We start from the raw sequence: 22842 nt of genomic DNA, 5'->3' as shown, positions 1-22842 counted from the left end.
AGTGACCAGGCAATTCAATGCATAGATTGTCGTGTACGTGTGGAAAATTAAGGAGTAGCGCGCACATAAATATGTATTAGAGATAAGAGAGTAAAGTAAATAAATTGAAGAATTTTTTTGGTATTTTTGTTTTTGTAAAAAAAAAACTCTTGAGAAGCAAGATGTAGGCTGAAATATTTGTATTAAACACACCACTATATTTGTTAGGGAAATATATATGCGTATTTTTGGCTAAGTTGAAGTTGCGATAAGCATTTACTTTGTCGATAAATTGTATTAATCTTATTAACTTAAACTAGTGTTATATATAATATTGAACTGTATAAGGTGTATTTATAGGTTCAATAACGATTATTAAAATTTACAAGGAGACACAATTAATACGAAATTAAAATAAGAGAAAATACTATAGCAAATACTCTACAAAAATTTTAACTCAGTTATATTTTATTATAGAGTTGTCAAATATACTCCAAATAAACTAGAGAAAATATTTATAAAAATTCTACTAGATATGAGAAGTTGAAAAGTGTCTGGAAAGTCTGGAAGTCAAGCGGCTGTAATTAAAAAATAAATGTTTCAGAATAGAGTTACCCCCTATTGAATAAATGAAAAACCATATAACTCTTATTATTTATCCAACTTGTTTGCACTTTTTTGACCCAGAGGCATTTTATTAGAAAAAAAATATTCCTTCTAAATTTCTGAGTGGTAAAAAATTGTACATAAGCTCAGAGGTTCGCATGTTCGGTGTCTGGGGGGTGTCTGGGGCATGTTGTCCGATTTGACAACTTTTTATTTTTCATTTTTTGTTTTCTGAACCATCAACATCTCAAAAATATTGTGTGAAAGTTTTAGATAATTCGGAGCAAAACTAACAAAGTTACAGCAGGTTGAATAACGGTACCTCCAGCTACCTGCGCTGAATCGATTTTCCCAAATATGTCATTTTTAAAGTCTAAGCCTACAGAAAAACTACTGCATCGATCGTTTTGAAATTTTGAACAAATATTCTACAAATATATAGCTCTCGAATGACGTCGAGTTTTTCCAAAGTTTTAATTACTAACAATTTTACAATAACAAATAGGTCGATTTTTTCGTCTAAAATCGTCATTTTGGCTTGAAAATGGTACCAAAAATTGAAAAATTAAAAAAACTGGACGTTTATTGAAAGATAAACTAATAAACTAAAGAAAACATTTTGATTTTTTGGTTTCGGATGATCCAGTGATGCTGTAGGCTGGTCACCGCACAACAACTTCTTTTCGAGGTCCCTGCAGAGATCGACCATAAATCCGTTATTCCTCGCTATTTTTCGATACAACTTTTTTTAAGTATCCTTCAAATGTTGTACTTTCATATAATAATAAGAAAAATAAACCTACAGCAATAATTGTTTCTAAAAAAAATCATGAAAAAAGGTCATTTTTCGACGAAACAAACCTCCCCCCTTAAATTCTTTAGTATGCTTTGTCGTAAAGTATTTAGGTCCTTTGGGGAAATTATTAGTGATGATCGCAGCACTTAGAAACACTTAGCAACTTAGCAACTTAGAAAAAAAAAATTATTTTATATATTTGCCTAAAATCATCCAAACCCAAGATAATGCGTGCACGAAAATCATCATATGTGGTATATAGGCTGAGGTAGTTCATGAGCCGAATAACCTCATTTTCATCACCAACATACATTATATGCTCATTTAATTTGGCTAACAAATGCACAGATCATATTTGTGTAAAGTTTTATTTCGATGATATATTTTATAAATTGAAGGAATCAGATGGAATTCGAAATTGATTTATTTATATGGGAAGTTGGCGTAGCTGTGAACCGATTTCATCCATTTTTCACACGTGTCATCAGGGTGGCAAGAAAATATTATATACCGAATTTCATTGAAATCGGTCGAGTAGTTCCTGAGATATGGTTTTTGACCCATAAGTGGGCGACGCCACGCCCATTTTACATTTTGTAAAAATCTAAGTGCAGCTTCCATCTGCCATTTCTTATGTGAAATTTAGTGTTTCTGACGTTTTTCGTTAGTGAGTTAACCCACTTTTAGTAATTTTCAACCTAACTTTTGTATGGGAGGTGAGCGTAGTTATTATCCGATTTCTTTCATTTTTGGACTGTATAAGGAAATGGCTAAAAGAAACGACTGCAGAAAGTTTGGTTTATATAGCTCTATTGGTTCGCGAGATATGTACAATCAATTTGAGGGCGGGGCCACGCCCACTTCCCCAAAAAAATTACATCCAAATATGCCCTTCATAGTGCGATCCTTTGTACCAAATTTAATTTTCGTGGTGTATTTATGGCTTAGTTATGGCACTTAATGTGTTTTCGGTTTTCGCCATTTTGTGGGCGTGGTCCGATTTTGCTCATCTTCGAAAGAAAACTTCTTATGATGTCAATAAACACGTGTACCAAGTTTCACTAAGATATCTTTATTTTTACTTGCACGGACAGACGGGCTTACAGACATCCGGATTTGAACTTTACTTGTCACCCTGATCCCTTTGGTATATATATCTCTATATCTAACTCGTTTGACTTTAGGACTTACAAACAACCATTATGTGAACAAAACTATTATACTCTCTTTAGAAACATTGTTGCGAGAGTACAAAAATATATATGTATATTATATAGAAAAAATTGCCCTTTGCCCAAATGGGTACACCAACAATCAATCCAGTGTAACTATCTAAGCTATCTTAAGGAGATTAATTTAAAAAGGAAAATTTGTGAAAATTCTACTTAATTCTTTTCCAATAAAATATTTTTTTTATTTATTTATTATTCAAATATCTTCGACACCAAATTTCGCTGCCTGCTGACGGATATGCGAGTCTATTATGTACTACTACTAATATGTGTCACACTCTCTCGAATGAAGCTACTGCATACTTCAAACTATCATATAGTACAAAAACAAAAAAAAAAAAACTGCGTCATAACACTTCACTGAATATTTGTAGAAACTTAACGACATATTTCTAGTCTAAACTTTGCAAAGCTGATGGCAGCGTCTCATGAACAACTCAAATTTGGAGCGAAAAAAAAATAAAAATAAATAATAATTTTTTCGACATAAACTTTTGCCGCCATTGTTGTTGCTGTTGTTGTTACTGTTTTTGTTTCGGCATTGTCAATTACCAGCCGCATAAGTGTGTGTCGATTTCCACTTCACGCGCGTTCGCTTATGAGTACTTTTTTCTCCATGCTCGCATGAATTTTACGAATTTTTGCTCCCATTTTGCCAAGTGCCAAGTGACTTTTATGAAGTAAAAAATTTATACATCTATATATGTATGTGTGTGTGTGTGTGTGTGTGTGTGTGTGTGTGTGTTTATAAGAGGATCAAAAGTTATAATATGCGCGCATGCACACACACACACACAGACATACACACAGGCATTCATTGCAAATTTCCACGACATTGTATGCTTCAGTTGTCGTGTCAGCTACACAAAGTGCCACTTGTTTGCACCGACGACGAGGCCAAAACACAAGCACACACACACACACACACAGACATATACTCGCAGCAACAACAACAACAACTCATGCTTGACTCCCTGCGGCATTCATTGTGGCTGTTCTCTATTTCTCATGGCGAATTTCAGCATCAAATGCCAAAAATAATGCAAACAAATAAGACAAATGACTTTTCTTGTGCCTTACTTTGCTTCTTATACTCATTTTATTTGTGTTTTTTTTTCATTTTGCCTTCTTGTTTTTTTTTCAACTAAACATGTATTTGTTTGTCTGCGAATCGCTAAAGAATGGCATATAAAGCTGCTGCGTTTCGTATTTATGACTTTATTAAGTGGATGCTTTGAAGCGTTTGGAGCGGGAAGCGGCGCATTAATGTGGGCACCCAGCAGCCGACAGCCGACGGCCGACAGTGGCAGCCGTGTACCCTTGTGCATTCGTGCAGCACATTTGTGCATAACACAAACACACACACACTCGTGCGTACATAGAAGTGGCAAAACTTCGGTGTTTTATTGTAGTTTAAAATGTTTGAGTAAGCGCGTAGCTGGCTGGCAACTCTGGCAAGTAGTCAAGTGCATATTTTCCTTATCTTTCTTAATTTACGAGGTTATATTTATAAATAGAAAGAGGAACTATTATAATAATTTTCTTTTTTGTTTTATTTTATACTTCAGTGCTGGTATATAAATGCTCATAAGTTAATTACTGGGTCACAAGATTTTATGAATTTTGCTTAACCCCAAATATTTGCAATACACTAATGTCAGTGGCTTCTATATATTTATACACAATACATACTCATTTAGATGTGTGTATATACATAACGGCAAGAGTGCGAAAACTCGTAGGAGTAAATCAACTATTCATCATATTTGTAGAACAGTACATGCTCATATAAAGTGACGCGATAAATTATTAGAATTTCTTGTTGTACGTATAAATATAGTTTGTATGATATCTTAGCAATGAATAGTTGCACTTTCAAGAGTTTTTGAAATATGTGTTAACATGTTGAAGAGACCTCAATCTAAGTAAATTTGTATAAAATATATGAAGTTGCAGGCAGCTAATAGTGGATTGCATACATCAGTGATAAACATAAGTATGTTCAAAAAATAACGGGAATATTTATACATTATATTATATAAATGGGACCACTGTCACGCCCATAAAATGGCGATAACCGAAAACATATAAAGAGCTATAACTAAGCCCTAAATAAATTAAGCTATAGAAGAATATATAAATTTTGGTATGAAAGATCGCACTATGAAGGGGCATACTTGCATGTAATATTTTTGAGAAAGTGGGCGTTGCCCCGAACCCTACTTTTGTACATATCTCGTAAACTACTAAAGCTGTATCAACGAAAATCTCAGAAGTCATTTTTTTAGGCACTTCCTTATACAGTCCAAAACTGGAGAAAATCGGATTATAACCACGCCCACTTCCCATAGAAAGGTTATGTTGAAAACTACTAAAAATGCTTTAATTCAGTAAGGAAAAACAGCAGAAACATTAAATTTCATTATGAAGATTGCACAGAAGAAATGCACTCAAAATGGTATACAAAATTTTAAATGGGCGTGGTTCCGCCCACTTATGAGTCAAAAACCATATCTTCGAAACTACTCGACCAATTTCAATGAAATATTGAAAATAATCCAAATCGGTTCACAACCACGCCGACTTCCAATATACCAGAACTTTAAAGTCAGTCTGAATCGTTTACTTTACAATATATAATGTAAGCACTAGTGAAGATATCGGAACAGAACTTTGCATAAATACTGCATTTATAGTGTGACACCTCCTTTCTAAAAATCGATGAAGTCGGACTCAATATCAAGGCCCCATATATCGAACATGTAAGTCTCTCAGATATTTTGAAGAAATTCAGAGGTAATATTTTTCTTCTAATAATATGTCTCCGTGCAATGAGTAAGATCGGGTCATAACTCCCCTAACTCCCATATACCTAATATTATGGTTTTCAAACTTTTAATGGACTTTATACCATGTTTAATAATATATGACGAATATGTGAGTCAAATTGTGTGTTATATGAAAAAAATTAAATAAATAAATTGCGAGAGTATATAATGTTCGGTTACACCCGAACTTAGCCCTTCCTTACTTGTTAAATTTCCAATCCAAAAGTCAAATTGTTAAATATTTTTTGTTATGTTGCTTGCTTTGTCTGTAGCAGCCGCTAAGGTTAGACGTGTTTTTATGAGCTTCACGATTTTCATCTGTTTAAAGCTCACACTGAATCGCTGAATGAGATGAAGACTATTAAAAAATTCCAGTTTGAGAAGTGTTTCAACGATTCGAAGAAGTGCTGGCATAAGTGCATAATATCGAATGGTGACTATTTAGAAGGCCTTAACATTAATGTAGACGAAGGAATACTTTTTTTCCAAAACCTTTACCTATACTTATATGTATATAACTAGATCTGGCAGGGTTTTAGACAGAGTTTAGCGATATTATTGAATTGGAAAGTTCCTAATACTTTTCAGAAGGCTTCTTGCATTGAAATTTTGATTACTTGCTGGAAGTTAAGCACTTTTGTTCTCCTCTTTAGTTAGGTGACAACACTCTTCAGGAATAAGTCCAATTTTCAAAAATGGCGATTTTAGTTCCTCGGAACAACGTAAATTCTATATGATTTTTATGATTCTAAAATTATTTTCTTGACAATATTTCAGATATTTTTAAGGAAAAAGAAAAGAAAAGATTGTCAATGTTCTAAAATTCTGTTTCATAAGAATAATTCTGCCCAGCGCAATGATAACCCAGACTAATACGTTCTAAGCTATAACTGCACATTTCAGCAAGTTTGTGAAAATAGTTTAGAAATACAAAACATCAACGCCACCCTAATGTTCGCATTACAATGAGAAACTTTCATCTTGTAATCAAACTTATACACACAAATAACTATATTCTGCATTTGACGCGCGTATTTTCATAATTAATGAGAAGTGCGAGTATGTGTAAAAACAACACTTTGAAATAGTTAATAATTCTCAACTAATTTATATAACTTTCTCATAGAATTTGTTGTGCTTTTTAATTAAAAATATTTTACAAGAGTTGGTGAATTCAGAGGGAATTATAATGAAGTTTGATTTGATTCCGCAGTTTCTGGTAGTATTTTTACAACAAAAATAAAGGACTGTGAAGATGATTAGAAATGGACGTACAAAAAGTCATTGACGTTTAGGTTGGGTTAGGTTGTGTGGCTGTTCACCAGAGGGGAATACAGTTGGACTATAAGAAACAGTACTTTGTGAGGTTAAGATCACTTCCAATTGATTACATATCAAGTATATTTCTGAGGCGCCCTAAACCTACTAGAAAAGGGCAGAGATTTTTCACAAGAAATTTTTGTCTTGACCTCGCAAAAGCGGGTCATTCCAAAGGAAAGTGATGAGATGATTCCAACTCATCCTCTTCCAAGCAACTTCTAAAGCTAGCATCCCTTAAGGGAGGGGTCTGGGTTTTCACTTTCGAAAAATCGATTTTTTTTTTTGTTTTATCTTATTTTTTAATATTTCAAGAATATGTCCTCAAAATTTCAATCCGATCTAAGCAATATTCTTGAAGTTATTGTTAAATTAGTCTCGGGGCCTTTAACGCTCTAACTCTAACAGCAAAAGGGCGGTTGGGATTGCAGTGCAGCTTTAAACGCGTTTTTCTCAAAACTACTTTTTTGAAGTCCGTGTTCACTGCCATTTGAAAACTGCCCGACCGATTCATTTTAAACTTGGTACACATTTTCTTCACATAAAATAATTTATTTTTTTAATATTAAGGGTGTTTCCCACCCTGAAAATATCGGAAATTTTAGTCGAAAATAACGGTTCACACTTTAGATGGCCGCCAAAATTTTTTAAATAAAAAAAATAATATTCAGAGAACGTTTGGGGGAAGTTTTGTTTAAAATTTAACTAAATTTTTATGGTTTTTCATTTTCGGATAATTTCCGGCCGAGTTACAGTGAACACCGCAAATTGTTTTTTTTTTTTCAAGACGTCCTAGGGGAAGCTCTGTCACAGGCTAACGGTTTAATATTTTTGCATGAAAAATTTACAGAACATAGTCAAAACTATGCTCAATAATGTATAGAAGGTTTAATTAAAATTTGCGTAATCGATATTTTAGATAAATAATCACAAAAAAAGTGTTTTTTTTTTGCGCTGAAACCCTGACCCTTCCCTTAAGATTTGTAACCTACCGGCGTGGATCCCGTTGGGACAATGACCTGTCAGAACTCCTACGACCAAGGAGAGATGTTCTTTGCTAAGCTCGAAAAGCTCCATCAACTTCTTTCGATTCACCTTAGTCAGTCTTCACCTTACTCAAGTCAGCCGAGGCCAACATGTCCAGTAGTAAACCACAATAGGATAGCGGTGCTTTTACATAGCATGAGAACTACTATGGCCGGACGCTCCCAATCTAATCGTAAAGTAGCACGATGCCACTGATTGTGAAGATAACTATTCCTTAGCCAGCCTTGACCGCACTGTCAGCAAAATCAAGGCTGGTATCGCCGCTCTATCTTTATAGCAGCTACTTTCGCTTAAAAGCGCAGTAATAGTCTGGAGTCAATAAAGTAGATAAGAAATTCAGTAAATTCCTCCACATACCCTCCCCTCCAACTTCGATTCAACCAGGAAGAAGCGCCTGGTGCGCCAAAAGTCCTCTAGCGACTCCTTTCCATCCGAACGCTCGAAGAAGAGTAGAGAAGTTGTTGAAGACCAGGACTGTTTGTCCAATAACCTTGAGATGCAGTCGAACTGTGCGAGTATTATTGAGCGCCTAGTTATTGTCTCTTGGTCCAAATGAAAATTCTTCCAAATTTAAAATCTCACCCAAGCTTTCAGTGCTCTCAGTACTAATATGCTAAATATTCTAACTGCCTTACGTCATTGTGCTATGCACATCTTCCATCTACGTTGAGCAGTAATTAGAAAATCTAATTTCCCCAAAGAAGGAATCAGAAAGTATTTCAATTATAAAGAACTCACTAATCGCTTTAGAAATATTTTTGTTTTTGTTTTTATTACTTTTGCTTTATGTTTGAGACTGTGTGTGGGTGTTTTAATGCGCATTATTCCATATTAAATTTCCACTTCCCATCCCTACTTATTCTCTTGTGACAGTTACGTACTTCATGTCATCACTACACTTACGTCATGTATGTATGTGTATGTGTATGTATGTATGTATGTAACGGTAATTGTATAAGCGGGTAACTGTCAAGCGGCTAAATGAATGAAAATGAAGCTCATCAATTCCTTTCACTTCATTGCATTCACAATTGAGCAAGGAATTTGGCGACTCGTTGGTGTTCAGCGCAAAAGCAAAAGCAACAGCAGTAACAACAACAACAACAACAACACAGAAATATCATTTACACACGTTGTCATCACAAACTCAACTCTATTTACCGACTCAACTGCACTCCTTGTGAACGCGTTGCGCTGAGCTCCTCTTGAGGCGTCTCCTCCACATGCGCAAAGTGAGTTAACTCCTTGCAAGATGAGTAATTAAAGCGAGCGCTGAGTGCCGCAAGCCGTTGAAATTGACAGCATTGCTGGCTCTGCAACCAATAGAGAGGGAGATGGTATGAGGTGAGGTGAGGTGAGGTGACGTCATGTGAACCGCGTGCAACTGCATCGATTGGCAATTGAAGACTACTCACCAAGGCAAACACAGACACTTGAGCTTTTAAGTACAAAATTTTTCTCTTAGATGTGTGCTATTTACTTACATACATATGTATGTATATAGAGAATATATGAATATATATATATAAAGAAATATTTTTATGTGCGTTTGTGTTGGCGCTCAAGTACATAATTACTCGCATTTGCACTCACACTCGTTTTGCATGCCAACTTAAGCAACTACTATCCAACTACAAATAAACGAGCAGCGAAATTCCTTCAGAAATTCTTCAAGTTGCTGCTTGGAATTTTGGTTGTTGTTGTTGAAATTTGTGTTCAATGAATGCTTGATATCGGAGATGGCGAAGAAAACTTTTATTTTACTCATTTTAATAAATTCCATTGCTTTTGATGCAGCAGCTCTGAGACGCGCCAAGTAGTGGATGAACAGCTGAAGCGCTTCACGTAACCCCTCGTTCACCTCGTTTACCCTTACCGTTGTGGCATAATGCAAGCGATAAAATATTCAATCCTATCGTGTATACTTATTCAATTAGCAACCCGAATGACTGTAAAGGATGCGGAGCGCAACCTGACTCAATGGTCTGCGAATTATTACGTGCGTGGGCAACAACAATGTTGTACGTCAGGGGTGTTGTAGATTTACTCAGCGAACAGTGTTCTGTAATAAGCTGAAGGTTTTTCTTCGTTACTTCGAATGTGCGTCGGACTTCTATTCAATTGTAGTTGTGGAATAAAGTTAAAACAAAGTTTCTACTGTTCCATTTGTTCAATGTACTAAAGTTACACGAACGTTATCTTATTTTTTATCGCTATCTGTTCTTCATTGTTTTAATTCCGAATGCGATGCGATTTAGTACCCAGATAGTTAAGATATATACACCTTTTAATGACCATATCCGATTTGATTAAACATTTCACTCTATTTGACTATCCCAAATTGGTTCGGCAACAATAATCCCTCAAAACATTATTATCTTTTTTTAAGTCAATCTCTCATCATCATTCATGTTATGGAGCCTTTTTCAACGAATTTAAATAAGAGTACGATCTGAAGAAATATTTCTGCCGATATTATTATACTGTACAACACTCGGCTGGGGACTTGACCAAACTATTTTTTTCCAGGAGATTGAGTCATAAGTAAATGAGGTGTATACTTCGATTTTCGAATTTACCCTCAAAAACGAAATATTTAGATTCGAAGTTCGAAAAAAGACTTCTTAAAAAAATAATTATAAATTACAGGATATAGCTACTAAAGAATCCAAAATATAGATATAATCAAAATTTTGTACTGAATCCAATGGTATATAAAACTTTTTCCTCATGCTTATATGACAGTTGTTATAAGGCGTCTAGTATTTTTCGATAAATTTATCGACAATTTTTATCGAAAATCAAACTTAGATCATTGGATCTGTCATATAAACTTGACCGAAAAATTTAGATTATATTCATATATTGAATTTCGGGAACTCTATCCAGAAATTAATAATAATTTAAAAAAAAGCCTTTGTTCGAATTTCGAATCCAAAAATTTCAATTTTGTAGGCTATCTTCGTAGAGGCTTTGGAGAATACAGTTTTTTTTTACTTATGACGCGATATCCTAGAAAAAATTAGTTTAGTCCAATACCTAGATAAAAAGTCGATTTTGTCGTATCATTTGCTATTTATTGGATAGAACTTTTCAATATGCTTCTATGAAAACGTTTAGGTTAGGCCGCTTCTTAAGAGCTGATCAATATTTTTTGAAAGATCTTTTGCCCAATGGTCGTCATAATCGTCCGATCAGATCAACAATTGAGCGTCTAGTGGAAAATTTTGAATCCACAGGCACAGTACAAAATGTTCCCGTGCCAGTGAGACAAAGCAGTGCCAGTAGTGTCGAGAATATTTCTGCCGCTAGCTCATCAATTTAGGAAGACCCAAATCACGGCCTTCTCAAGCATTGAGCATCTCAGTAACGTCGTTATGGCAAATTTTGTGAAAAGATCTAAGATCTAAGATGGCCTAATCCTAAAAAGATCAAATTGATGCAAGAACTGAAGCCACCACCGGAATCGTCGTATGTTCCCAACTTGAAATGATCCGGATTTCCATCTTCAACGATGAAGCTCATTTCTGTCTGTATGGCTTCGTCAATAAGCAAAATATGCGTTATTGGTCAGGCAGTAATCTACACGTACTCCATGAGTTACCATTGCATTCCGAAAATATTACGGTTTGATGCGGTTTATGGACCAGTGGCGTCATTGGGTCGTAATTCTTCCATGATGATCAAGACCAGTTACTGTGAATAGAAATCGCTTCCGCTAAATGATAACCAAATATTTTAGGTCCGAAGTGGATGATATGGACTTGGACAACATGTGGTTCCAACATTAAGACCCTACAAGCCACATAGCGAATGTCACAATCGATTTATTGATCTTTATCTCATGAAATGACCCAGTCAATTGGCCGCCTCGGTCGTGTGATTTGACGCCGTAAGACTATTTTCTGTGGGGCGTAGGTCTATGGTCTATGCCAACAAGCCACGGCGATTGTTGAACTTCGAACGAGAAATTGCATTATCGGCCGATTTATGCTTGAAACCCGTTGAAAATTGGGTACAGCGTCTAGACTTCTGCGTGCCCGTGCTGGCCATGGAAAATAAATCGATTTCCACTCATCATGGCATCGAATGTACTTTCACAAGAGTTCTGATCTGATCATTTACATATATTTATCCTCAAAGCTAAAATGTAAGTTTGAAGTTCGAAAACAGGATTTTCCCACTAATAAATAAAGAAATAGTGGGGCTTTGTAATAGTAAGAAATAATAGTTTGTTAATAGTAAGAATCTTTTAGACAAAAATTAATAAATCCTTGGTTTTGCTGAAAAGCTTCTTCTCTCTTTTAATACAAATACTTTCGACGTGTAAAACCCGCTCTCCTCTTCTACTCAAGTCTACCTGATGTAATGCGAACTTGGACAAGAATAATTTGCTCCTTCTTTTCTCCGAACTACATTAAGTCCAAAAATATTATGCTTGAGATTACTTTACATATTTAAACTACTGTCCGACAGCACTGAAGAATTGCTTGCATGCCACGCATTGCTGCATGCTTTATTCCAACAGCGGAGCTGTAGTGCTTTGGAACTTTAACCCCCACACCACAGTGACCTACACGCAGGGCGGGCAGCTATGCGAGACGCACTGCTGCCGCATTGTCTGCGGAATTGGTGACCCTACCGACCGACCGACCAACCGACCAAGTACGAAAATGATGGCAACTCTGTCCAAGCAGTAGAAAATAGTCAGCCAACATTATTGGCTTCGAGCGTGTCCGTCGTGTAGCTGACTGGCTGGCTGGCTGGCTGGCAGCGCTGCGATAAAGAGAAAGACTTAACAGAATTTTAAATTTTTGCCAAGTGGACTGAGTAAAAGCGGTTGTTGCGCGCCACCATGTTTGAATGCAGTGAAAGTGTGTGGGCGCGTGGGTGGTTGTAAGAAGAGAGTTTATGCACGCGGCAGCTCAGCAGCGAACTGAATGCAATTATGGTAATGCAACTGAAAGCTTTTGCATCCTGCATATCAAGTGTACGCCGGTTGACATGCCAACGTCAACGTTATGTCAGCGCAGCGCTACCCCCTCCACCCATACCCGCTGCATAATGTCACTTGCTGCCGCCTTTCCTTGTGCTTCCCTCTCATCCTCGTCCACTCGCAATGCATCGCGCTATTGTATTACTTTTACTTTAGCTGCAACAACAACAACAGCGAGGACGACGACAACAACAGCTGCTTTTGAGTCTCCGTTTACAGTTATTTTGCGTTGTGCATCTCTCCGGCTGCCACTACATTGCGGCATTAGCCGTGTGCCGAAGACAGCTTTCAAGTCAACGCAGGCGTCACACAGCAACAAACAGCAATGCAACAACAACAACAACAAACGACAGAAATTGAATGTTAGTGCGTGACTGCCACTTGGCGCACACGCTGGTCGTGCGTGCAGTGCATTGCAGCAGCAGTAGCAGCGCATCATCTTGTCAATGTGTTCTCCCTCATTGCTGCGCTGTCGGCTTATGCCGTTATGTTTATTATTTGTGCAGATTTTCTTTTATTTATTTTTTTTTTTTTCAATTTTATTTTGCGTGCATTTTCGATTTTTATTTTCTGATTTTATTTTCATTTCTCATTTTGTATTTTATTTTTTATTTTATTTTCTTATTTTTTTCGATTTTTTCTTTTTATTTTCTGGCTCGCACGCTCACAAATGCCACAGCATGAATTATGCCAGAAGCAAATAATCAAGTCGAATATGTACTTGCAAATTCCATTTTATTCTCTCTCTTTCTCTTCGCTTTTGTTTATCAGAAATCATGAATATCGAGTAAAGCATAAATGTGTATTTGCATATTTCATTGAATTTGGTCCGAACTCGAAATTTGTTTATGTGTGTGTGTGTGTGGTGTGAGAAATTTGCATAATTCACATTCAAAGCCACTAAAGTGTGTTGTAAAAAAATGTGCTTTGGCATGTGTCGAATCAAAATATTTGCATAGATAATTGAATTTATTTGTATTAAATTCAGTTGCAAAGCAGAGTTGGTGAGCTCTTGGCCTCTTTGGTTGCATTTCACACATTTTTGTTGTATCAATACAATTTTGGACTGCATGTTTTAGATACTTAGTGTGTAGTTTCATAGAGATTTGACTAGTTCAAACGGGCAATCAAATATTTGACACGTATTCTGTGTAGCAAGGAGGTGAAGTACTCTCAGATAAATGTAGTCTTACATATTCAAGTTCCAATAAATATTAGAAATGGAGATTACGATGGTTCTTCTTTATTATATATTATTGTGCACTTCACAGATTCAGGCTTAAATAATAAAAATTGGAAGTTATAAAATCACATACATTTTATTCTATAATGATCTTCTTTTGAACGACAAATATTTGTTCCACTCTTCGATGGTCGATTGCCTGACATTTCTATTTTTTATTTACACGAAAATAGCAAGCATTTTCAAAAATTTCCCAAAATTCATTTTTTTCATTTATTATAATAAGAATATTTAGCCGTAAATCTTTGTAGAAATGAAAGTATTAAGCGACATCATATATCATATCACGGTTATCCAGATATCTTATCATATTGATATGAGACTAATTGATATGTGGATGTTCGTCCATATGTCCGTATATTAAAATATTCATGCTAATGTTCAGTAATAATTTAAATAGCTTGAACAAGTTCCTTTTCCTTCGCACTCTGGGTAGGTTTATGTTGTAACGCCTCCGGTTATTTTTGAAACTACTAAAATCACGATAACTGTCTAATAACGTTTTTAGATAGGAGCTAATTGATCAATTAACCGGCCTCTGCTCGATTAAAACGTTTATTAAGTTCGATTTACCATACAAAATAAAATCTACATTTATTTTTAATTGAATTTTAATGGACTTGAAATTCCAATCCAACTCTGCGACAAAGACGTAAGATATACGTCCTTGTCTGCGATTGGCTGAATTTTTTGATAAAAAAAACTACGGTAGATGTCGCTGCTGAAAAATATTAATCAGCTGATGAAACTTACCAACTTCTTATGAAAAGCAAAAACCACAAGTAAGGAAGGGATAAGTTCGGGTGTAACCGTACATTTTATACTCTCGCAATTTATTTATTTAACTTTATTTATATTATATAATACACAATTGGACCCACATATTCGTTATATATATTGTATTAGGTCCATTGGAAGTTGGAAAGCACCGAGGTCCTTGTGTTCGATATATGGGGCCTTAAAAACCTATGGTCCGATTTCGGCGATTTTTAGAATGGGGCTGCCACACTATTAACATAGTATTTGTGCAAAGTTCTGCACCGATATCTTCACTAGCGCTTACTTTATATATTGTAAAGTAAACTATTCAGATTGTCTTCAAAGTTCTGGTATATAGGAAGTAGGCGTGTTTGTGAAGAGCCCATTTTCACAACATATCATTGGGATGTAAGGAAACTATTACAAACCAAGTTTCATTGAAATCGGTCGAGTAGTTTCTGAGATATGGTTTTTGACCCATAAGTGGGCGACGCCACGCCCATTTTCCATTTTGTAAAAAAATCTGAGTGCAGCTTCCATCTGCCATTTTTTATGTGAAATTTAGAGTTTCTGACTTTTTTGTTAGTGAGTTAACCCACTTTTAGTAATTTTCAACCTAACCTTTGTATGGGAGGTGGGCTTGGTTATTATCCGATTTCTTTCATTTTTGGAATGTATTAAGAAGTGGCTAAAAAAACGACTGCAGAAAGTTTGGTTTATATAGCTCTATTGGTTTCCGAGATATATATATAATATATAAAAAACCTATTTGGAGGCGGGGCTACGCCCACTTCCTCAAAAAAATTACATCCACATATGCCCCTTCATAGTGCAATCCTTCATACCAAATTTTATTTCCATAGCTTTATTTATAGCTTAGTTATGGCACTTTATTTGTTTTCGGTTTTCGCCATTTTGTGGGCGTGGCAGTGGTTGCTCATTTTCGAAAGCAACCTTCCTATGGTGCCAAGAAATAAGAGTGCAAAGTTTCATCAAGATATCTTAATTTTTAATCAAGTTACAGCTTGCACAGACGGACGGACGGACAGATAGACATTCAGATTTGAACTCCACTCTTCACCCTGATCACTTTGGTATATATAACCCTATATCTAACTCGTTTAGTTTGAGTGTTACAAACAACCGTTATGTGAATAAAACTATAATACTCTCTAGATACTTTGTTGCGAGAGTATAAAAATTTATAACAGCTAATCGGTTATCATATCGGTAGTGTAAAAGGCAGAAAAGCATAATTACTACATCTGACATGTAGCAACTCGCGTCTACAATAAAAGTAAGCGAGTCTTTTCCGGTCATAGCTTAAATATGAAAATATCCCAATATCTGATACATTGTATACCACAAATATATATGTGATGTTTGTCACCTATTTGAATTTGAAATTATAAGAACACAGATTTATTAGAACAATGGTTTTGTGCCTAAACTTTATGGCTTTGATCCAGAAATTTTCCTATCGCTTACATACACAATAAAACGAATTTCATTATTATGTCTAGACCTTCCCAAAACCACAATTGTTTCAGTTTTTCTGATCGACTCTATAATGCACATATTGGTTTGTGACTATATATTTTTAGGTTCCTTTAGTGCTAACCTAATGGTAGATTTAGTAATTAAAGCTTCTGAATTATAGTATAACTGGAATTGGATTAACCAATGATGAGTTAGTGCAATCGATGGATAATTTTGCTAATAACTACACCTATTTCATACTCAACATCTTTTAAAAATTCTTTGGTAACACCTGGACGCTCTGGTTTGCCAGAAGCGACAATAGCTAATATCTGCTACACTTGGCTTGATTTTTTTTTGTATTTTCCAAAGTGTTAAGTTCTGACTGTTGACTGTTTTAAGTGAACACAAATCATTTATAAAGTTGACATAAATACACACGAACCACACAATATTGATTCAAAATGTTGTTTCTTAAACTTTAATCCAGAATTATTACTAAATCATTTTCACATACCCTTTTAGCCTTTTCGCACAGGAGTTAATTATAATAATTAATCAATTAATCAGCATTTGCTCGATTAAAGAGCTGATTTATTTCCCATACAAAAGAAGTCTTATTTTTAATCGAATACAAATTGAGTTAAAAATGGAATTCAGCTCTACGGGTTGTTGTCCACGCTGTAAATTTGATTGTGTTTATTCATAAATATCAATCAGCCGATGAAACTTACCAACCTCTTACGAGCGGCAAAAACCAAAATGTGTAACAGCTGCTCTTTAATCGAAACCGGCTGTGCGAAAGGCAAAAACTGGTTTTTCGATTATAATCTTAATGTATTAAATTAATTTGGCTGTGCGAAAAGACTATTAGGCACTTCGGTCTAATTGTTACTCATCCGCACTGGCAACCCTTTAATATTGTATGATAGAAAAACATATAAAAATAGGGTTAGAGTAGACTTATCGATATGTTTTGCTGTAGAAAATGGAGAGACGGAGAATTCCTTCATTCAGGATTTTAATTTACTGTTTTATGATGCCCATTGGATAACAAATACTATTGGATAAACATTTATTGAGTGCCTCGATACTTTCTAGCTATTTTTCTTGTTGTACTGGAAGTTTAAATCTAGTTACTTTTATCAATAATACGCATACTAGACCTAAAGCATTTTAATATTAACTACACAATAACATTTTCTTTATTTTATTATCATTAAACGACCTGCATTTCAAGATTTCACATATCCTTCTTACTGTTTCGTTCTTTAGTATCAAAATAAAAAAATAATATATATTAATATTATTGTATAAGAAGGATTACAAAACCGTATTTCTACCTTAAAGTTTTACCAAAATGCCATTTTCTTAACACGCACCGTTTTATACATGCCAACAGCCACATTCCCCCGAGTACACCATGACGTATACGTAATAAAATGCCTTTTTATTTCCCATAACCCTATTTCAATTGGGTAAAATACTTTAAGCTGTTTCTCAAATAGCAACATTATTATTTAGGACAAAAAGATTGCCTTATATTCACCGATTTGCCAACAATGAAAATTACGTGCCTAGAAATCGAATCGAATTATGTGGAAAAACTAATGCTTCGTCACTTAGGCGATACGTGCTTATTTAAATTCGACTAAACTTATCCCAAAAGTAATTGTATTTCATTTTTCAAACAATTTGCTTTGTTGTTGCTGCTTTATTATGGTATTTACGTCATTCTTTATTTATCTCCATAGGTGCATATACATACATATATGTATAAGGAAAACCCATAAATATAGAAGTAGTAGAAACAGCAGAGTGGTAGGCAAAAGCAATGAAGCGAAGCTTTCATTTCTAATTTGCGAAAATAAATGTCGGCCATCACCATTCAACACCACTCATGGGCGCATTGGGCATATACATATGTATGTAGATATACATTTGTATATGTACGAATGTTTCTTTGTGGGCATATGTGCAGTGGCTTTGACTTTCTAACTCGATAGATTTCCACTATGTAGACATGACAAATGTGTTGAATATTTATGATGGTTTTTCCGTCGACCATATTTTCAAGATTAATGACATTGCACGACTAAAGTGGCAGTAAGAATATTTTGTTTATTTATAGGTCGAGCAGTCAAGCGTATAAATATATATTGACTTGCAGCCACCATCCATCCTCCACCTCTTGCGGTTCTGAATGGTTGGGGTTTATTTTTGTTTTATTGTAGTGGTTCGTTTTTTACTTCGTGGCGTCCATCACAATTTTTTCCCAAACTTTCAAGATCATGTATCAAAGAAGTAGATAGGTCACGGTTTGTGGTTGACTACCGATCGGGCCATCAGACGTTTAATTACGTATAATCATATCTCTTGTAACGCCCAAAAAATTCCTAGATAGTGAAAGAAGGTATTGTGAAAGATTCTTCGATTCAGCTTCTTGGTTCTTATCAAAATAAAGGCCGAAGTCGAATTGGGAAAATGAAGTTAATTCCTTAGGAGCCAAAGGTCGACTAGCTTGCTTTGATCTCAAATTTACAAAAGTTGATAAAAACAAAAACGGTTTGGGATAGAAATGAAATTCTTTATTCCTGTGAAAGTACATTCGAAGTCATTATGTATGGAACTCGATCACGGGCACGCTTGCAGAAGTCCAGACGCTGAACCTAATTTTAGACTGTTTTCAAGCATAAATCGGTCGATACTGCAGCAATTTCACATTCGATATTCGAACGAAGTTCATCAATCGTCGCTGGCTTGTTCGCATAGATCATAGACTTGACGTAGCCCCACAGGAAATAGTCTAACGGCGTCAAATCACACGACCGAGGCGGCCAATTGACTGGATGATCACATTCACCAAACTTTTTTTTTTTATATAAATCGATTGTGACATTCGCTGTGTGGCTTGTGGCGACTTCCTGTTAGAACAACATACTGTCCAAGTCCATATCATCCAATTCGGATCAAAAATATTCGGTTATCATTGAGCGGTAGCGATTCCCATTCACAGTAACGTGCAGGTCTTTATCATAACGGAAGAATTACGACCCAATGACGCCGCCGGCCCATAAACCGCACCAAACCGTTATTTTTCTGGATGCAATGGTGACTCATGGAGTACGTGTGGATTGCTGCCTGACCAATAACGCATATTTAGCTTATTGACGAAGCCATTCAGCCAGAAATGATCCTCGTCGTTGAAGATGATTTTTCGATTAAAATCCGGATCATTGTCAAGTTGTTCCTCAGCCCAATTCACCAACATACGACGATTCTGGTGGTCAAGCGGCTTCAGTTCTAGCATCTATTTAATCATGTAAGGATGAATGCCATATATTTTCGCCGCAACGACGCTACAGAGATGCCCAATGCTTGAGAACGACGTGTGAGAGACTGATTTGGGTCTTACTCAATTGATGAGCACCACCCTCATTTGTTGATCTGACAGGACGATTATGACGACCATAATTAGGACGTAGCGCTCTTAATGTTGAGCCACTGACTCCGAATTTCGGTAGAAAACTTTAATAATTTCGACTCGTTGTTGGATCGTATATCTTTCAATGTTGAAATGGCAAACATTACTGTAGAGAAATGTCAAATGGGCGGGAAAAAATATGGCGTGGTTTGCTGTCCTTATCAGTCTACTTTTGTAGCAGAAATTTTGAGATCGACGTCATACATCTCATAACAGGGTCAGGGTGACCAAAATAATAACATCACTCTCAGATAGAGAGAGAAATATTGAAGGAGAGAGGAAGGTAGAGAAAACGACAGAGAGAGAGAAAGATAGGGCAATAGATGAAAAGAGAGAGAAACATAGATATGATAGAGAGTTAGAGGGAGAGGGAAATATATAACGAGAAAGGGAGAGGGTTGAAAAGAAATACTGGGAGACATTTTTTTTCAAATTCGTCAGACGGATACTTTTATATTAAAGAAAAAATATTTTTAAATAAATATGAGGGCATATCATTTGCCTTTAACAACAAATTACCTCAACATAACAATTTCACGTCCTTCCATGGCCTTCCGCGATAAGCACGCGCCAATGACCGCGTTAAGTCAAAGTTTAAGCTGAAAAGACGGCGCGGTGCAGCTCATTTGCATAACGCAAATAATTTACACACAGAAGTGACTTATTGCGCTGGTCACTCACTCATTCACACAAACAATATTTTTGTTGTTAAACATACACGCATGCTCACTAGCTGGCTGACTGACTGACGTGACTGACAGGTGTGCCAGTTGTAGTTGCGTTTGCGGTAAACTTATTTGCGCATAATTTAATTTAAACTTTTGGCTTTCACACTCACACTCGCACTCGCAGCCTTGCTCTATTATCGTGTTTGTACAACACGAAAGTGACGTGGACGACGCTGCGGATGCGGACGCCGTGCATAACATGACGTGACGTGATTCATCACCTTGAGTTCAACGAAGAACATGCAACAAAGAAGTGAAAGATTGTTATGTACAACAACAACAAGCACACACATACATATACATACTCCACGCCACACAAGCACACACACACATACGCATACATAGAAACCGTCATAAGTCCGAGTTATTGCTGCAGCGCATTGCCATCTTTGCTGGCCACTAAAATATGGAATTCCACGTGCGTCCGCCAACTGCGGTTTTAGTGATAAACGGTTTTGGTCGGGGCCGAATGTTTATTTGTCCAACTAGTCACTCAGAAGTGCATGCATGCACGTACTTAACGGTACTATTTTCCAAGTAACTCTGTGTGTATGTATGTGTGTGTGTGTTTTAAGCGGGGGGAAAATGCACTCAACATGTTTGTGCGCGTTATGGCTCGTTGGTTCTGGGAAGTGAAAAATGGTGGCAACGTCTACCGCATGCTGCGAAGCGTACATCCGCTTAACCTCACTGCAATTGTAATGAACAAATGGACAACAAATAGTGTGTGTTAATTGCAGTGAAGTGAGATGTGGTTTTGCCGGTATTGGACGGATGATTGGCATATGTCAGTGGTTGCAAAACTTTGAGCGCAGATAATAAGCCGCAACTGCAATCGTAATTAGGAATGCTCGTTTTGTGGTTCGATTTGTGGATTGGGAACCCGGAGCTCGGGAATTAAAAAATACGGGAAACATTATTTCAATATCATTGAGCCTTGCTAGAGATTTCTCATGAAATCCATAAGACGATCTAAGGTCGGTTTAAAATTTGAAGGACCTACAAATTCATAACATAATATATATTGAAAAAAATATTATTACCGTCGTACGAGACCAATTGAGATGGGGTAGTTTAATTCGATCAATTTGGACGTGCGGTAGACTTTCGATACAGAGCACACCTTGTGAATCCCAGAAGATGGTGGTCATCACCATTCCAGCCGATAGGACAGTCTTCGCTTTCTTCAGACCGTTTAAGATATGAAAGACCCTCAACATTCAAAGAAAACTTTAAATATAAAAAATTGCTGACTCACGGGAACAAATCAGTAAGATACCGCTTATTCACCAATTTGGACGGCGGTCATCATTTTTACAGCCGACAGTCTTCGCCTTCTTCGGAGCAGGTTCCCCAGGTGAAGTCAGGTCACCAGGTGTTCTTACGATTGCCTTGGTTTTACGGAGAGGTAAACGCAGACAACCTTTTCATGTTCAATATGTTATGCATCATTTGACACTCGTGGTCTTTTGAGATACCTACTTTGTCAGCTATCTTCAACACCTTCCATAGGGGATCTTCTAATACGATCTTAATTACCGTCGTTTTACCATTGAAGAAATTGTGGCAATTGAAATTTCCCAAAAAGTCTGGATTGGCTAACGATGTGGAATCCGAGATATTCCAACCTTGGTGTTAAAACTGCTGGAAAGGGAAGAAGTAAGTACCTCGACTACTTTCTACCTCGACTGTTCCGAACAACATCTGCAAACGGGATCCGAGATTTTTAGAGTCACCGCCTGGATGTCATTGGAAGTAATTAGAACTCCGACAAATGGCACAGATGAATCTTTCTGAGACCAAGAATAACCTTACTGAACCTTACATTTCACACCTTACAATATTTGAGACTATGACTAACCCGACCTAAAGCCGTCTAGAGAGAGAGAGAGCTTGCCTGAGGCTGTTAGCAATACCGCTTAGCTTAAAAGAACTCTAGGTCTCAAATTTTGTGTTTAGACTAATTTGTCTTGTCTTTCCTTTCGCTCTTACTGAGGAAGGCGGTTCTTTTTCCATGTTACTTTTTATTTAACTCAAATTAGATCCACATTCTTACATTTTAGTTGCCTCCAATATTTCAAATTCTTTATAAAAACAAAAATTGCGACTACTTTGTGCCACTGTACTATTGAGCCTACTTGAATATGCTTATCGACGGCTACGCGCATACAGTTTGTCAAAGCTAAAATTGTGGAATTCATGCCACCGACTGTCAGTTTGATTTCCATTTGGTGATAAGCATTGTTGATGTGTGCCAGCAATCCAACGAGCTTAGCATATCCGCGCACAAACAGCCACGACAGTCCGCAGAGCGAAATACCCGCCGATCCTTGATTACTTGCTGTCTG

The 22842-nt window shown here is 36.3% G+C and overlaps 1 protein-coding gene across 1 annotated transcript in view; it reads left to right on the top strand.

Annotated features, from left to right (window-relative positions):
- The window catches only part of LOC105213764 (protein-tyrosine sulfotransferase), a 142131-nt gene that overhangs the window by 104512 nt on the left and 14777 nt on the right, over positions 1 to 22842 (top strand). The gene's annotated exons all lie outside the window — the stretch shown is intronic.

The sequence above is a fragment of the Zeugodacus cucurbitae genome, chromosome 5, assembly GCF_028554725.1.
Source record: "Zeugodacus cucurbitae isolate PBARC_wt_2022May chromosome 5, idZeuCucr1.2, whole genome shotgun sequence".
Classification (NCBI taxonomy): Eukaryota; Metazoa; Arthropoda; class Insecta; order Diptera; family Tephritidae; genus Zeugodacus; species Zeugodacus cucurbitae.
The sequence above is the reverse complement of the archived record's forward strand: the minus strand, read 5'-3'. Positions and strand labels throughout refer to the sequence as shown.